This window comes from Heterocephalus glaber, unplaced genomic scaffold (assembly GCF_053883595.1).
Source record: "Heterocephalus glaber isolate CG9 unplaced genomic scaffold, H.glaber_assembly_v1.0 deba00000122, whole genome shotgun sequence".
Lineage (NCBI taxonomy): Eukaryota > Metazoa > Chordata > Mammalia > Rodentia > Bathyergidae > Heterocephalus > Heterocephalus glaber.
The window spans coordinates 54,081,722-54,097,434 of record NW_028258138.1 but is presented as its reverse complement, the minus strand read 5'-3'; the positions used below and the strand labels follow the sequence as shown (position 1 = coordinate 54,097,434).

Below are 15,713 nucleotides of genomic sequence, written 5' to 3'. Positions count from 1 at the left end.
AAATACATTTTATTAGCATCAAGTCTCCTCTTGCCAACATTAAGGTTGTGTCCTAATCCATGTTTGTTTGAAAGTGCTAATTACAATTCTCTTTCACACTTTTGACCTGATCAGGTAACCAAAAACAGTCCTGCTACCTGCTCTGAATTCATTCTGAAGAGTTCAGAGACTCAGGCAAAATGACCAACCTTAGTTTCTTGCAAAAAGAATACCCAGAGATTATTTGATGTGTAGCTAATTTATTTCCCTAGTTTGTGAAAATGCCAAAAGCTTAAATCTCTCTCTTCCACTCAACATTCTCTTAAATTTTCTTGGGTTGTAGTGCTCAGTTACTCAAACCCATTCTTACTTCTTTTTACACTTTTGTACATTTGTATCTTTGGGACTATTGTCTGTAGGCTTTCAATCAATCCTAATCTCATCCCTGGAGCAAAATTACTCCCTCAATTTTTAGATTATTTTAATTTTTAAAATTTTCAACTCTTTAATGGAACAGATTTTACATGTCTCTCTTTTTCTTATGGAAAGAGTTTTATTTTGGAATTGGTACCTCGCATTCTTCATATATGTTCTTTAGGATTCAAGGTCTACATTTTTCAACAACTGGATCTAATTGAAATTGGTTCTAAGGAATCAATGAAGTTGCTAAATTTCTATAGGAACAAATAGGTAATGATTTTCTCTGGAAAAGAGCTATGCATTTATTTAGGTTCACAAGAATAGTCTTCAACATATATTTATCGAGAAAAATTTTTAAAAGAATATAAAGATCAAATTAAAATATCCCTATTCTGTTACATTTATAAATAAAGTATTGAGCCCTTCAAAAATAACCCTTTTCAAAATAAGCAAACTAAAATGACTTTTTTATTGCTTATTTATTTTTATTAGTATATGTTTATAAAACATAATAATTACATTTGTTTTGGGAATTAGTGCGTATATATTTTATCTTGATCATTTTTGATCTCCTTCCCTTCCTTGTACTCCTTTTATCCCTTTCTCAACATCCCTTTTCCATTCTTCAAAAGTCTACCTCCCTGTTATCTATCATCTGCTATTTATTTTGTTCTTTAAATTATTTACGTTTTGAGTTTGTTCCATAAAAGAAACCATGTGATGTTTAACTCTTAGTGTTTGACTTATGTCATTTAATGTTATAGTCTCAAGAGTCACTCATTTTCCTACAGATGACTCAGATTGATCCTTTTTATGGCTGAATAATATGCCATTTTATGTATACTACATATTTTACCCATTCATCTGTTGCTGGGCATCTAGGACTATTTCCATATTTTAGTTATTGGATTATAAATTGTGAATTATTATATAATGACTTTAACTTTGGGGGGAAATACTCTGGAGTGATATAGCTGAGTTAAATGGAATTTCTACTGTATTTTAGCTTTTTTGAGATATTTCCATACTGTTTTTCACTTTTTCAAAAAGAAAATTTATCAAGAAGTTGCTTCTTTTTGTACTCTTTAATTCCCTGAGTCTTATCTTTACCAAATTCCAAGTATCTGGTACTAGAATCACCTTCATGGTGGCTAAAGGAGAAATAAAGCTTAAAAGCCTATTATTTTGAAAAATATATATTCCAACTTGCTGAAAGTTTTCTCATGGATTAAATAGCACAAATTCAACTGAAAATGTAGGAATGCCTGAGAAGAAAAGGGAATAGAATAAAAGAATACAGAAATGGAAAAAATAATTTAGACCATTAAAAAGGGCTTGTTAATAATGCTGTAGAAGTCATGAGCAAGTAATTTAGAAATCATTAGTTTAGTTAGAGCATTTTGCTAACTGTAGGTTAGTCAGATACTGCATTGCATCTGATGGTTTTTCTGGGATAACTTTGAAGTAAGATATTTATTATAGAAAAGCTTTGCTGAAGTAGTCAAATGGAAAAAAGTGGAAACATGCAACCACAAAAGGAACACAGTTAGTAAAATGTCAATAATTACCACTTCATAATAAATCTATCGGCTATCAAGATGTATCCTATCTTCAGATAAAGAAGAGAAGTAATAGTATGGAGTTTTGGCTGTTATATTTGAAATATGTGTGCTATTAACCAGGAGCACTGAAATAGGTTTCACTTATCTGGGTTCTGTAGGCAAATTATTGCATCAATGCTTCTCACTGTTGTTTCTTTCATATTTGGCTGTTATATTCTCCCAGCCTGTTTTGTTCTGTTCAGTATATTTTGGCTTTCACTCCTCCTTCTGAAATATTTTGGATAATTTGAAGGAAGTTATAAAACCCAACTTGAAAACAAAATAAAAATGATATATTCATAAGCTAGATGTTGATATTGTCACTAACTTTCCCTGAGAACTTTAATGAGTTATTATATATCTGTTTTCCTCCCTCTTTGTAAAAATATTTGGAAAAGCAATCAAAATGTCAATAATAGATGCTTTATATATACATAATGAATATGGACTGACTATAAAACTATTTGGCATATATCTTAACTTTTCAGGTCATCTCATTTCTTGTGGTTAATTCCTCTATATTTTGTTTACATTTCCCAAATATTAAAACATTATTTGCCTCTTCATGCCCCGGTGCCAAATCAAGAAACTGTATAATTTAAAATTTTATGGTTACTGTCCTTCTCAGCCCTTTATCAGTTTTTACTATATTATCACAGTGCCTTTATCAATTTAAATATATATTCCTATTTAAATGGGTTTTATTATACACGTGCGTATTTGAATGGACTCAAATGTGTACCACAGACCTATACAGAAAAGCCCATGGCTAAAGAAACTGAGCAGGGTGCTGATTACTTGGCATGTTCTGAACAGAGTCAGAAAGATCCAGCTGTCTTTGAAATGCAAGTCAATATACTGCCAAAGTCAAAAAGTTTAAAGCACAAGGAATCTCGTTTAACTGGTACAGGTTTAAACAGTGTAAAAACAAGAATCAAACATGAAAGGTATCAAATATTGAAAATAGGCATTATTTTAAATAAAACTTATATATTCAAGGTTATTTCATATCAAGATACTGGGAGGTAAATGACCTAAAAAGCAGTCACTTTTAAAAATTCCAGGTGGAAAATAAGCATCTGCTAACATGAACACATTCTCTAGCAATGAAAAACTTACAAATTAAAGCAATGAAAAGGTTCATTTAAAACCTATTAAATTAACAAACATAGTCCTAGTGCTAATGAGGTTGGAGTAAAACTTGTGCCTGTGTACATTAAATAGCAGTAATGTAGGTTCTTACACATTGACTTTTTAAACCAATTTTTTCAATCTTTTAAAATTACAGAAGTGGCTAGGGTATTTTCTGCATTTATTTTCATCATTTTCCCCCAAATTTCTCTTGAAGGTTATTCTGTTATCAAATAGTGAATTAAGAGTTTTAAATGTAGAATACATGTTAACACTTTCAGTATGCTACCATGTGTTCTAAGTACTCCTTTATGATTTATATATATATATATGTGTGTGTGTGTGTGTGTGTGTATGTACATTTATTTTATTCATTTACTGAATATTCTGAGTATTTTGTGATAAATTATTTTTTTCTGCAATTTGAACTTTTGGCTTCTTTTCTAAGTAAATCCCATTCTCCTCACATTTATCCCTTTATATCATTTGAAATCATGAGAGAGTTTACCAAGGTGACAGCACAAATGAGCTCCAGATGTTTCAGGAAGTACATGTCCATATTTTTTAGCAATAGGTCTAATATAAATAAATGCAGTTTGGTGTTTTTAAATCCCTAAATTATGATTTGCTTCTATAAGAATGTGAAAACTCAATAATCTAAAATAAATTATGATCTGAATGAGAAGTCTGTGAAACTTCTCAAAGAAGACAAAAGACCTTCTTTCTTACTTAGAACTCTTGTAATCATGATGGGAATTTCTATCAACATTCCTGTGAGTTTCCATGAATGCCTTGCCCTTTTCAAATTTTTATTTGCATAAGATGTTTAAGATACATTAATATTTGATTCCTTGGAATGTGTTTGAAGACTTTATTATAAGCCATTATCTCTCCCCAAATCATAAGTGAAAACACACATTGTCTTACTTTCAAAATCATCTTTTTACAAAAAAATATAAATTTGTTATGTCCCACTGAAGACAGAACAGGTGGACTCATTAGTATGGGATTCTATATCCTCATGGGGCTGTTACACCCCTTGGGAAAGGGGAGGTTGATACTTTTTTTTAATCCACTTTTTAAAAATGGCAGCCTGAACTAGTCGAAACAATGTTGGAAAATGCTTCATAAGCAAAATAAAATGAGAAGGTACAAAAAAGGAGGAAGAAAATAGGGCCTAAGATTTCACAACTTGAACAACATTTCAATTTATTAAGAAATTCCAAATGTGGCAAAACAACTGCCATTTACTTATCAAAATGCTAAAACACAGAAAAATTTAATTTCATTTTGGCGGGAAGAAAATGGAACCCTTTCTGTAATAACAATATATGAGATCTTTCTGGATAATAGAAATTCCCAAAATTTTCCTTAAAAATATGTGTATAATAGATTCATGGTTAAACTCAATCTTATATAAGATTAAATGGTTAATCACTCTCTCGCTCTCTCTCTCGCTCTCGTGCTCACTTTTCATAATAACAAAAATATTAAATTATAAAAATGCTTTCCTATTAAAGAAAGCTGATTCCAGGTGATTTCTCTGTTTTTATGCTTATTTCAAATTTTTAGTTAGTAGATATAAATATTAGATGTTACAGTAGGAGGAGACAAGTACAGAACTGAGCTCAGTATATAATACAGCAAAAACTTCAGTGGGCAGAGTGAAAGAATAGATGGAAAGAAAATTACCAAGAAAAACTAGATTAAATATTGAGAATGTGAATACTTTTGATAAACTAGGCTCAGCAGGCAAAGGGCTATGCATACAAGGAAGAGAGCTTACATGAAACCAAGGTTAGGTTTAGAAAAGGAGGGAGCCCTTGTCTTCAGTTATCTTTATATACATGTGCTTTGAGTCATAATCTTAACATTAGATATGCATTAGCAGCTGAAGCTGAAAAGAACCTCAGACATCAACTCTTACCCTACAGATAGAGAGCACAGAAGCCAATAAAGCTGTTATCTGTAGTCTCAATAAAGCTAGGTGGGAGTGACACCCTGAACATCTGTCTCCAGAGCCTATGCCAAAGGAAGTGTTTCTTTCAGTGCTCTTTAAATCCTCCATTTTCCTATCTTAAGAACTAACCTATTTTTCCATTAAATGAAATTCTTCACAAGTACAAATATGTAGATGCTACCTGAAGCCTAAATTGTCTGTGTATATTTTTCAGCTATACATTGCCACAACATAGTTCTTTTTAAAATTAATTTTATTGGTACATTTTAAGTATACAATAAAATGGCACACATCATTGGAAATTTGCACCTTAACATAATCTCTCTTGGTTCTTATTTTTCCCCCTTTCCTTGCCCTCCCTTCAACCCCTCCGTTTACAAAGAATTTGTTTCCATTTTTCATTTGCTCATATTAATTCCATTCTCTTCTTTCCATTCCCCTACCCCTCCCACTTCCCTTTCCCCTTTGTCCCTTTTCTTCCTATTTCACATTATCTATTATACCTTTTAGTCATTATTTACACTTTCAGTTTCTCATGGAAGAGAAACTATTTGGTATTTACACCTGTGTGTCCTACTTATTTCAATTAAGAGTATCACCTCAGGGACAGGGATTTAGCAAAGTGGTTTCATCGCCTGATGGGCAGGCCCAAGGACCCAAGTTCGATCCCCTTTACCAAAAATAAATAAATAAATAAATAAATAAATAAATAAATAAGTAAGTAAAAGAGTATCTCCTCAATGTGCATCCATTTAGCTACAAATGTCTCTAATTTCTCGCTTTTTATGGCTGAGTAGTACTCCATTTTATATTTTTAAAAACCCACTTTTTTTTTTATCTAGTATCCAGTTGATGGCAATTGGGCTGCTTCCAAGTTTTAGCTATTATAAATTGGGCTGCTGTGAACATGGGTGCACATATATCATTGTGGTATGATTCTTTTAATTCACTGGGCAAAATACCAAGCAGGGGAATAGCTGGGTCAAATGGGACTTCCAGGTGTTGTTCATAAAATCTTTTCCTACACCAATGTCTTCAAGAGTTCTACCTAACCTCTCTTCCACCTGATTCAGCATTTCTGTTTTAATATTTAGATCTTTAATCCATTTTGACTTTAGTTTAGTGCATGGTGAGAGATAAAGGTTTAGTTTTAATCTTTGGCAAGTTGAAACCCAATTTTTCCAGCACCATTTATTAAAAAGCCTATCCTTCTTCCAGTGAGGGTGTTTGGCTCCTTTGTCAAAGATGAGGTGGCTGAGTGTGTCTGGATTTGTTTCTGCATCTTCTAATCTGTCCCACTGGTCCTCAGGTCTGTTTCTTTGTGAGTACCATGCTGATTTTATCACAGTAGCTTTGTAGTATACTTTCAAGTTGGGGGTTGTGATACCCCCTGCCATATCTCTGTTGCCTAGGATTACTTTTGCTATTCCAGGTCTCTTCTTCTTCCAAATGAATTTTTGGATATTTTCCTCAAGGTCCATGAAGTATGCTGCTGTAATTTCAATTGGGATTGCATGGAATTTAGTAGCAATTTTGGAAGTATTGCCATTTTCACTATGTTGATTTTTCCTACCCAGGAACAAGGGATGTCTTTTCATTTTCTGGTATCATCTTCAATCTCTTTTCAGAGTGCTACACTTTTCAGAGAAGAGGTCTTTGATTTTTTTTTTTTTTTGCAAGAAAGACAGTTTTTAATAAATGGTGCTAGGAAAATTGGCTTTCCACATGTCCAAGATTGAACCTAGACCCATATCTCTCCCCACACACTAAACTAAAACTGAAATAGATCAAAGATATAAATATAAAAACAAATACTTAAGCTAATGGAAGATAGAATAGGTAAAACTCTTGAAAACATAGGTGTAGGCAAACACTTTATGAACAAAACCCTGATCACAAAGGAAATACTATACAGAATCAAAAAATGAGGTCACATCAAATCAAAACGTTTTTGCACAGCAAAGGATGCTACCAGCAGAATGAAGAGACAATACACAAAATGGGGAAAAAATTTTTTTGCCAAATACTCCTTAGACAAAGGACTACTACCTAGAATATATAAAGGACTCAAAAAAATCAGAGCCCCCCCAAATTCAAAGACCCAATTCAAAAGTGGGGATCTGAAATGAATAGGCACTTCTAAGATGAAAAAGTACAAACAGGAAATAAATACATGAAAAAAATGCTCAACATCACTGGTTATTAAAAAATGCAAATTAAGACAACACCAAGATTTCATCTCACTCCAGAATAGCTATCTTCAAGAGGTCAGTTGGGCCAGGGATTTAGCTTAGTAGTTTCACTGCCTTGCACAGGCCCAAGGACCCGAGTTTGATCCCCGGTACCAAAAAAAAAAGAGGTCAGTCAATGACATACGCAAGAAACCAAAACAAAAATAAAAACCACTGAGAAACAAAAACCAAAATAACCCAAAAGAAATCAATAACAAACACTGGTAGCTGTGGGGAAAAGGAACGCTTCTGCATTGTTGGTGGGAGTGTAAACTTGGTACCACTATGGAGATCAGTATGGAGATTCCTCAAAAAATTAAAACTAGAGGTTCCATTTGACCCAGCTATTGCCCTTCTAGGCATCTTCCTGAAATAGTTAAAAGCATCATACCACAATGATATGTGCATATTTGCTTATAGAAGCATAATTTATAATAGGTAAATCTTGGAAACAGCCCTTGTGCCCATCAATGGATAAAGAAAATGTGGTATTTATATACAGTGGAGTATTACTCTGGCATAAAGAAGCATAAAATTGAGATATTTTTAGATAAGATGCATCCTAAGTGAAATAAATCAGATCACAAGTTTAAATATCGAATTCTTTTGAGTGAGAAATCAGAAGTGTAGGGAGCAAAATCGGGATAGATATTAGGAAGTAGGAAGAACTTAAATGGGAAGGGGAACAAGGGCAGGGATAGGGGCAGGGAATAGGGATTAAAAAAAACAATTGAGGGCCAGGGCTTTAGCTTAGTGGTTTCACTGCCTGATTCGCAAGCGCAAGGACCCAAGTTCAATCCCCGGTACCAAAAGAAAAAAAAAAGAAGCAAGAGAGTTAGGAAAGTGTCTAAAATAAGCCCTAGTTTAATAAAAACAACTTTTAATGGTTACGTATAATTTTAGCTATATTAATATACATTATAAACTTTAAGAATTAGCTATAAATGACTATATTTTACCAAGAATAATCTAGGTTTTGGCAGCATGTTCAATGAGAATTATTTAAGTCCTGCACATTGTGTATCTATTTTCAGATAATCAGAAAGTCATCACTGAATGTTTATACTAGCGCATGATACAGTAGTTACCCCTGTATGCAGATTTCATTAAATACAAATAAGTCATATGTTCTCTTTTCCACCAGATATTCCCCTTATCACAGACATATCCCCCAAATTGTTTTACTTACACAGGGTACAAAATTGAACTTTTTATTCACCAGAGGTGTCTCAACTTTCACTGTGGAAAGCTCAGAGGGCAGAAGACAGCAGCAAAATGCTGCTCTGCACTTTGTATTCTCGCTTTTTTATACTTTTGTCTAAACCCCCAACTTACAATTAAAACTGAATCACTCCCACAGTATACTTATGTAGACGTTAAATCTGAGTTGGAAAAGGTTGAATAGTTTGAGCAGGTTGTGGCAAATCCCAGAAATAAGAGTGCTGTCAGCAGCGAAGCCATCTGCTTTAGTGTTTTGTGGTGCAGAGCTGACACAGGTCATTCGAATTTCTCATCTCCTTCTTCCACGTCTTTCAGACTGAGGACTTCCAGAGAACCTTTGCCTTTTGTTTCCTTTTTTATTAGCTCATCAATTTCTCTGAAGCAGCCCGGGGTTGATGAGGCACACCATTTCCAACTGTTGACTGTAGTCTTCATTTTCTATAACCTTGATCATTGGCTTGAGCTTTTCTTTCAGCTTTTTCCCTTCATTCACGGGAAGGATGAACCGAAGCCTCATGTGGGGGCGTTCTATCTTCATTTTCTCCTTTAACTGCTTTATTACTTCCAAAGCCTGCTGCTTTGTGCTCTTGTTGGGTTTGACTGAGTAGTGGATGTCCTTCATGGCTCTCTTGATGAGGATGACAGTGTATGGTCTCTTTGTCTCCGGGTTCACACATTTGTCTGCCACGATGGTTGCAATGTTCCTAAACATCTGCTCCAGCTGTGTGTGCCTTTCTTTTTTTTTTTTTTTTTGTATTAAATTATTTTATTGGTACATTGTAGGTATACAACACAATTACATTTCTCATTGGGAATTGTACCTTTACATAATGCATCTTGGTTCTTATTTTTTCCCCATTCCTAGCCCTCCCTTCACGCCTTCCACCCTTCCCTATTTACAAAGACTTTATTTCCATTTTTTCCATTTCTCAGCATTTTTCCTTTACCTTCTTTCCTTTCCCTTGCCCCTCCCACTAACCCTACCCCTTTGGACCTTTTCTTCCTATTTTACTTTATCAATTATTCAGTGTAATCATTGGTACATTTTAGGTATACAATATAATGACATTCATCATTGGAAATTTGCATCTTTACATAGTCTCTCTTGGTTCTTATTTTTCACCCTTGCCCAGCCCTCCCTTCAACACCTCCATTCCTCCCTATTTACAAAGATTTTGTTCTGATTTTTCCATTTTCTCATATTAATCCCATTCCCTTCCATCCTTTCCCCTAGCCCTCCCACTTCCTTCCACTTTGCCCCTTTTCTTCTTATTTCACATGACCTATTATACATTTAGTCCTTATTTACACTTTCAGTTTCTCACACCAGAGAAACTATTCAGTATTTACACATGTGTGTCCTATTTATTTCACTTAAGAGTATCACCTCAATGTGCATCCACTTAGCTATAAATGTCTCTAATTTCTCATTTTTTATGGCTGAGTAGTACTCCATTTTATAAAACAGATGCAAATAGATTTCCAGGAGATGAAAAACTCCATTGAAAGTCTACACAGCAGAATGAGCCAATGTGAGGACAGAATTTCAGATGTAGAAGATAAAATTGCAATTAGTGACCAGGAAAAGAAAAATTGCTTCAAAATTATAAGGGAACATGAGAAATCAATCCAGCAGCTACTAGATGATGCAAAAAAGAATAACATAAGACTGATTGGGCTCAATGAAGAAACACGAGAGAGTGGAGATGACATAAAAACCTTCTTCACAGAAATAATGGCAGAAAACTTCCCAAGCAGGGGGAAAGAGCTTGACATACAGATAAGTGAGGCATATAGGACTCCAAATAGCCTTGATCAAAAAAAAAAATCTACACATAGACATATAATTGTTAAGATTCCAGAAACACAATAGAAGAACAAAGTTCTCCAAGCAGTCAGAGAAAAGAAACAAATCACATACAAAGGAAAGCCCATCAGAATCACAGCAGACTTCTCAACACAAACCATCAAGGCAAGAAGAGCTTGGAGTGATGTATTCCAAGCCTTAAAAGAAAACAGCCTCCAACCCAGATTGATGTACCCTGCAAAACTATCTTTCAAAATGGATGGAGAAATAAGATACTTTCATGACAAAGAGCACCTTAGGAACTTCGTGAATACCAAACCAGTACTCCAAAGAATTTTACACAATATCCCAGGAACAGACATTGAGGATCACAACCTCAGGAAGCAAAGCAGAATGTACCCATCTGGCATGATAAGAAATTAAATGTACAGGGGGAGAACCCAACAAAAAGAAAAAGTCATGGCAATGACAAGTCAATATGTTTCAGTTATAACCATCAACGTTAATGGTCTCAAGTCACCAATCAAAAGAAATAGACTGGCAGAATGGGTCAAGAAGCAAAATCCAACAAGAGGCTGCATACAAGAAACACACTTAATTCAAAAGGAAACTCATAGACTGAAAGTTAAAGGGTGGAAAACAATACTCCATGTGACAGGAACGCGAAAAAAAAGCAAGAGTAGCTATCCTCTTGGCAGATCAAGTAGATTTCAAACCAACACTTATTAAGAGAGACGAAGAAGGACACTACATCCTTGTAAAGGGAAGAATCCAAGAGGAAGAGATGACAATCATAAATATCTATGCACCAAACACTAGTGCACCCAACTATATAAAACAAATACTAACGGACATGAAAAGCCTTTCTTTATCTGACACCTGAACCTCTCCTTTAGTCAAAATCTGCTTACAGATTTCAGTTTGGTCATCTGTACCAAACACACTGATGAGATCTTCTTTTTTTCCCGACCTGACCTTTAGAAACATTTACAAACACCGAGTGGGTCTGGAGAACTTCATCGAGGTCTTTTTCCAAGCCACTCCGCCAGCCGACGACCTTGTTTTTGTAGCAGGCGATTTCAAAGTGCTTTCCGGCCGCTTCATCCATACCAGGGCCCTGTTGGTGAGGCGGATCTGGTTGGTGGGGGTGAAGATCGACATGGCGACTGCTCACGGATCTCAGGTCCGGCAAGTCAGAACAGACCCTGAGCGCACCTTGCTGGAACGACCTCACAGCGCGGGGCGCCTCTACTCTGCTGAAATCCGCCACGGGGGGGGGGGGGGGGCTGGTGGTGGGGGTTGGTTTACTGCTCAGACATCACAGGGCGCGACAGTCTGATTTTTTTTTTTTTTGTTAGGTTGGTTCCTAGGTATTTCAGGTTTTTGGATGCTATCATGAAAGGAATTGTTTGCCCTTGTTCTCTCTCAGTGAGTCTGTTGTTGGTGTAGAGGAAAGCTATTGATTTTTGTGTGTTGACCTTGTATCCAGCTACTTCACTGAACATGGTTATTAAGTCTAGAAGACTTTTGGTGGAGTTCTTGGGGTCTTCTATATAGAGTATCATGTCATCTGCAAATAATGACAATTTGACTTCTTCATTACCTATCTTTATTCCTTTTATTTCTTTCTCTTAGCTAATTGCTATGTCTAATGTTTCCAAAACTATATTGAACAGGAGTGGTGATAGTGGACATCCTTGTCTTGTTTCTAATTTTAGTGTGAAGGATTTCAGTTTTTGACCATTTAGTATGAAATAGGCTGTTGGATTTTCATAGATGGCTTTTATCAGATTGAGGTAGAGACTGTCTATTCCAATATTTTGTAGGGTTTTTATCATAAATGTGTGTTGGATTTTGTCAAATCCTTTTTCTGCACCTATTGTGGTGATCATATGGTTTTTGTCCTTGGCTCTATTGATATAGTGTATTACATTTATTGATTTGTGTATGTTGATCCATCCCTTCATCCCTGGGATAAATCCCATTTGGTCCGAGTGTGTGATCTTCTTGATGATCTTCTGCATTCTATTTGCCAGTATCTTATTAAGGATTTTTGCGCCTATGTTCATTAGTGAGATTGGCCTATAGTTCTCTTTTGTTTTGGTTGTGTCTTTCTCTGCTTTGGGGATCAAGGTGATGCTTGCTTCCAGGAGTGATTTCATGAATATTGCTTCCCTTTCAGTTTCACTGAAGATTTTTGCAGTAGTGGCAGTAGTTCCTCTCTAAATGTCTTGTAGAATTCAGCAGTAAAGCCATCAGGACCCAGGCTTTTCTTAGTTGGTAAGTTTTAACTACATTTTCAATTTAATTGATTGATAATGGGTTGTTTAGAATTTTTAGGTCTTCTTCCTTCAACTTTGATAATTCACACGTGTCTAGGAATCTGTCCATTTCTTCTGTGTTTACCATCTTATTGGCAAATAGATTCTTGAAGTAGCTATTGATGATCTTCTGGATTTCTGCTGGGCCCATTGTAATTTCATCCTTTTCATTCCTAATTGCATGGATTTGGGCCTTTTCTTTCCTTTTTCTGATAAGGTTGGCTAAGGGTTTGTCAATTTTGGTTGTTCTTTTGAAGAACCAACTCTTAGCTTCATTGATTTTTTTGTATCCTTCTCTTACTCTCCATTGCATTGTTTTCTGCTCTGATCTCTATAATTTACTCCCCTGTATGAGCTTTGTGTTTGTCCTGCTCTTCTTTTTCTAGAAGCTTGAGGTTCAGCATCAGGTTGTTTAATTGAGCTCACTCTGTTTTCCTAATATGAATATTCATTGCTATGATTTCCCTCATAAGACGGCTTTCATTGTGTCCTATAGATTCCAATATGTTGTATTGTCATTGTCATTTGATTGTATGAACTGTGTGATTTCTTCTTTAATTTCCTCCATTTAATTTCTTACATTGGTTATGCAGAAGTATATTGTTGTTCAGTTTCCATGTGTTTAGGAAATTCTTGTGGTGTCCTTTGCTATTGATCTCCAATTTCATCACACTATTGTCTGATTAATATACAGAGGATAACTTCAATTTCTTTGCACTTATTTAAATGTGTTCTATGAGTGAGTATATGGTCTATATTGGAAAATGACCTGTGTGCAGCTGAAAAGAATGTATATTTTGATTTTGCAGGGTGGAACACTCTTTCAACATCTGTTAAGTTCATTTGTTCAAGAGTTTGATTGAGTTCTAGTATTTTATTACTTATTTTTTGTCTAGTTGATCTATCTATTTGTGACAATGGGGTATTGAGGTCCCCCACTACTATCGTATTAGTCAATATATGACTTTTCATGTCCTTTAGTATTTGTTTTATATAGTTGGGTGCACTAGTGTTTGGTGCATAGATATTTATGATTGTCATCTCTTCCTGTTGGATTGTTTCCTTTATAAGGATGTAGCATCCTCCTTTGTCTCTCTTAATCACTGTTGGTTTAAAATACACTTGATCTGCAAAGAGGATAGCTACTCCTGCTGTTTTTCAGGTTCCTGTTGCATGGAGTATTGCTTCCCACCCTTTAACTTTCATCTATGAGTTTCTTTTTGAATTAAGTGTGTTTCTTGTATGCAAGCATGTTGTTGGATCTTGCTTCTTGACCCATTCTGCCAGTCTATTTCTTTTGATTGGTAAATTGAGACCATTAACATTGATGGTTAGAACTGATACCTATTGACTTATCATTGTTATGACATTTTCTTTTTGTTGGATTCTCCCCCTTTACAATTAATTTCTTGTCATGCCCAATGGATTCATTCTGCTGTGCTTCCTGGGGTTGTGATCCTCATTGTCTGTTCCTAGGATATTACCTAGAATTTTTTGGAGTGCTAGTTTGATATTCATGAAGTTCCTAAGGCGCTCTTATTTCTCCACCAATTTTGAAAGATAGCTTTGCAGGGTACATCAGTCTGTGTTGGAGGCTGTTTTCCTTGAAGACTTGGAATATGTCACTCCAATCTCTTCTTGCCTTGTGGGTTTGTGTTGCGATGTCTGCTGTGATTCTGATGGGCTTTCCTTTGTATGTGATCTGTTTCTTTTCTCTAACTGCTTGTAGGATTTTGTTCTTCTATTGGGTCTCTGAAATCTTAACTATTATATGCCTATGTGTAGATATTTTTTGATCAAGGCTAATTGGAGTCCTATATGCCTCACTTATCAGTTTGTCAAGTTCTTTTCCTCTGCTTGGGAAGTTTTCTGCCATCACTTCTGTGAACATTTGTTTATGTCATCTGCATTCTCTCCTGTTTCTTCATTGACTTCGATCAGTCTTATGTTATTCTTCTTTGCATCGTCTAGCAGCTGCTGCATTGATTTCTCGTCATCCCTTACTATTTTAAAGAAAATTTTATTTTCCTGATTATTAATTGCAGTCTTATCTTCTGTATCTGAAATTCTGTCCTCACATTGGCTCATTCTACTGTGCAAACTTTCAATGGAATTTTTAATCACCTGGAAATCATATCTTGCCTTATGGGCACAATCTCTGCTGTTATCTGAGAAATTATTTCTGATTTCATTTTTTCCAGATCCTCTTTCCTTGCCAGTTTAGGGAGTCCGGATGTTTGAGTATAAGATTGTTCCATCTCATTTCCCATTGGGGTTGCTTTAGGTGATCTGGAAGCCTGGTTTTGTGACTTGTTTAAGTCTTCTCATTTCAATGGGTGGGTGGGTGGGATGTGTGCTGCTGGCGTCTCCTCAGTGTTGTGAGTGGTGGTACAGTGGCCCGGAATGTTCACCTGCTCTGCAATAGGGGCAACTCTGCTCCTTGGGTGCTGGGTACAGTAGTACAGAGGCCATGAAGGTTCACCTCCTCTGCTGCCACTACACAGTTCTTAACACAATCACAAGTTTTAACTCAATAAAATGGAGTGAATGAAGAAATGAGTGAATTTTTTACTTTTAAATCGATCTAAACATAAAAATTCGTGTTATTCTTCAAAGAGTTATTTTTAAGTTCATAATTCTGAAAAAAGATTTACTTTTGCCCTGATTAAGGTTTCTATATTTTAAATTTTAGTGTTCATTATCTTTTAGATAAGAAGTTTCTTTTCCAAACATACACTTCACCAAAGATTCTGTTTTACTCATCTAGTTCCTGCATAGTTATAGATTTTTTTTCCTCTTAATGCATACGTGCTTCATTTTCTTACTTGCTCTTCTCCATATTTCAAAAACCTGATCTCTACTATTATATCTTTCTTTGTTACAGTTTCTCAACCTTACTCCATTTTAGATTCATCTCTTTTTTCTTGCCATCACAACCCTGAAAAAAATGGCATCACACATACACACACACACACTTATTTTTGGTCAGTCAATGCTCTATATTTAAGATATGGCATGTGAATTTAGCTTACTTCCAGTTCA

At 35.3% G+C, this 15,713-nt stretch overlaps 1 pseudogene; it reads right to left on the bottom strand.

Moving 5' to 3' along the window:
- Positions 1 to 8,819: 8,819 nt before the first annotated feature.
- LOC101711943 (ribosome maturation protein SBDS-like) lies at positions 8,820 to 11,511 on the bottom strand (annotated as a pseudogene).
- Between the last annotated feature and the right edge of the window lie 4,202 nt (positions 11,512 to 15,713).